Genomic DNA, 3148 nt, shown 5'->3' with positions numbered 1-3148 from the left:
CCGAGCCGAAGGCTCACTCATATGCCCTTGATGACTGCTCGACACAAAGCTTTACGCCTCGCCTGGGCTCGTCAACATAGAAATTGGACTGTTGATGACTGGAAACATGTTGCTTGGCCGCAAGAGTCTCGTTTTAAATTGTATCGAGAGGATGGACGTTTACGGGTATGGAGGCAACCTCGTGAATCCATGGATCCCGTATATCAGCAGGGGACTGTTCAAGCGGGTGGAGGCTCTCTAATGGTGTGGGATGTGTGCAGTTGGAGTAATATGTGACCCCTGATGCGTCTAGATACGACTCTGAAAGGCGACACATACGAAAGCATCCTGTCTGATCACCTGTATCATTCATGTCCATTATGCATTCCGATGGACTTGGGCAATTCCAGTAGGAGAATGCGACACCCCACACGTACATAACTCCTACAGAGTGGCACCAAGAACACTCTTCTGAGTTTAAACACTTCCGCTGGCCACCAAACTCCCCAGACGTGAACATTATTGAGCATATCTGGGATGCCTTGGAACGTGCTGTTCAGGAGAGATCTTCACCCGCTCGTAATCTTTCGAATTTATGGACAGCCGTGCAGGATTCATGGTGTCAGTTCCCTCTAGCACTACTTCAGACAACAGTCGAGTCCATGACAAGTCGTGTTGCGGCACTTCTATGTGCTCGCAGGGGTCCTACACGATATTAGGCAGGTATTCTAATTTCTTTGTTTCTTCAGTGTGTATTTGAACAACTAATCAAATCAAATGATAAAATTTCTGTGCATATGAGAAGAAGTCGCTAATAGTAGCAAGCTTGATATTTGGCTTTCATAGATATTCTATCAGTTGAGAAGAACCTTGCGCATATTAAATCCTCTCTACTCTATACCGTATCTGATGCCTATTAAATCTGTCTGATAATTAATGAAGCTAGCATGCTGTTTTAAGCCAATCATTTAATGTTGCCATATTTCACTTGACCGCATCTTGGTGTTATTGTGGCCACATATATATTGCCTTGAAACCCTCCACGCGCTCCAAACGCCCCTAATGCGCCTCGAAATATAAAAATGACAGGCGTCGCAGGAGTTAATGCGGATTACCGCTCTCGCAGTCCATTGGCGGAATACAATTTCGTAGCTGGCAGCGTTCCGCCGGCTCATTCGCATTCGCTTAGTACGGGATGCCGTATTCAGAATACGGAGTGTCCATTTGTAATTTTAAAACATTAATAGCTGTGCTAATAACGTTACTACTATGAACCGGATTTTGATGAGATTTTAAAATGGAGGTTTGCGGCGCTGCTTCGTAGCGACATTTTAAATTGCGCTGTTTTGTATTCGTTAGCTTTAAGCAATTTGCACACTAAATGCGGTGACGCTGCATGATCTGTCAAGCTGCTGAAGGGGCGGCGCCACTGGCCGCATGCATCAACGCCCGCTATGTGTGCCAGCCAGACTAAACACAACGAGCCAGTCAGACTGTGTGTGCGTGTGTGCAGCACTTTTCTCGGAGCTCATAACGGAAATTCAGAATTTTTCTCGCGTAATTCTAATTGTGAAATCATGTTTCACATCACCAGCTTTACGTTTCCAACGGAGAATTTAATGCAATTTCATTATGAATTAGTAAGGTATACTCTTTTACAGAAACTGTCTCCATTTGGAAGTGTGGTATCAATTACAAATTACTCCACTGGAGGCTGCTCATGATACAAACCCACATCACTTGGCGATCAAATACTTTATTTCCGTACAGTTAGCTTCTGCTGCATTTTACCCTCGATGTTTTGTTTTATCACGCCGAATATTCTGTTCTATATGATTTGGTACCCTATGATTAACCCCCATACTCACATCTAATGAAATTTGTGTTTTTATTCGAATAAAGATCTTGCGGCAGCCATAGATCTAATCATAAAACGTAAACTTGCGTCCGAACATGTCACAGTTAATAAAATATTCCAGATTATTATGCCGTGGTCGAAAGGATTTCACATTTAAACTCAACGTTTCGTCTCCATCTGCCGATACATTTTCGGGTATTCAAAACATCCGACGTCACACCACGGGGGCGAAGCACGTGTAAATGGAATTTTGCTGCAGTCAGTAGGAATCCAAGATGTGAATCGTATTATCAAAGAAGCTACTGTCCCCGTTGAAACTGTCCTCCGCACATGGGGACGAAATGTTGGGTATAAATGTGACATCCATTTGGCTATCGCGTAATTCCCCGCAACATTTTATTAATTGAGCCACAGATCTGCATTTGGCAGACTTTACAGAATCTCATTCCATAGACGGAACCTGCTTACAAGGAAAAGATATTTACGTTTGCCTTAAGAATACCTTTTCCTTAACAAGCCGAAAGATTTTCAACTCACCCACGTAAAGCATATCACAAATCGTGGAACCAATTGATAAATTTCGGATAAATTAAGTTCTCCAAGAACCCTCAAATCAGCGTAATACACCCCTAAACTTAACTAACTCCACCCGAACAGGCTATGAGGGCCCAAAGATACCTGCCGGCCACCGTGTCATCCTCAGCCCACAGTCGTAGATACGGCGGGGCAAGTGGTCAGCACATCGCTCTCCCGGCCGTGTGTCAGTTTACGAGACCGGAGCCACCACTTCTCAGTCAAGTAGCTTCTCAGTCTTCCTCACAAGGGCTGATCGCATCCCGCTTGCCAAAAGCGCTCGGTAGACCGGATGGTCACCCATCCAAGTGCTAGCCCAGCCCAACAGCTCTTAACTTCGGTGATCTTTTGGGAACCGGTGTTACCACTGCGGCAAGGCCGTTGGCGTAAAAGTCGCAACCCTGTTAAGTAGGTAACGGGTACATTTTCGGTTCGGCTATTGAGTACTAGTCGCGCGTGTTAACACTTCCGTTACTGGGAGGGGGAGTTATGCCTCTCCCGGATCGAATCCGCCAGGAAGGGGTCGATATGCCAGCCAGCTTGGATATGGTTTTTAGGCGGTTTCCCACATCCCATTCGGTGAATACCGTGCTGATTCCTACGTTCCATCTCAGGCACAAGCTACACAAACATTTAGAACACTTTCTTACAGCTGCACACAGATTGGGTGCACTGCTTCTGTCTTTGGGCTTGAGTAGGAGACTGATGGCCTTAGGTGTCTGGTTTCCTTAAACACTT

The 3148-nt window shown here is 45.3% G+C and overlaps 1 pseudogene; it reads right to left on the bottom strand.

The window, feature by feature from the left end:
- Positions 1-2678: 2678 nt before the first annotated feature.
- On the bottom strand, positions 2679-2796 carry LOC126475700 (5S ribosomal RNA; annotated as a pseudogene).
- Between the last annotated feature and the right edge of the window lie 352 nt (positions 2797-3148).

Source organism: Schistocerca serialis, chromosome 4, assembly GCF_023864345.2.
Source record: "Schistocerca serialis cubense isolate TAMUIC-IGC-003099 chromosome 4, iqSchSeri2.2, whole genome shotgun sequence".
NCBI classification, from domain to species: domain Eukaryota; kingdom Metazoa; phylum Arthropoda; class Insecta; order Orthoptera; family Acrididae; genus Schistocerca; species Schistocerca serialis.
Note: the sequence above shows the minus strand (reverse complement) of the source record. Positions and strands in the feature narration are given on the sequence as shown.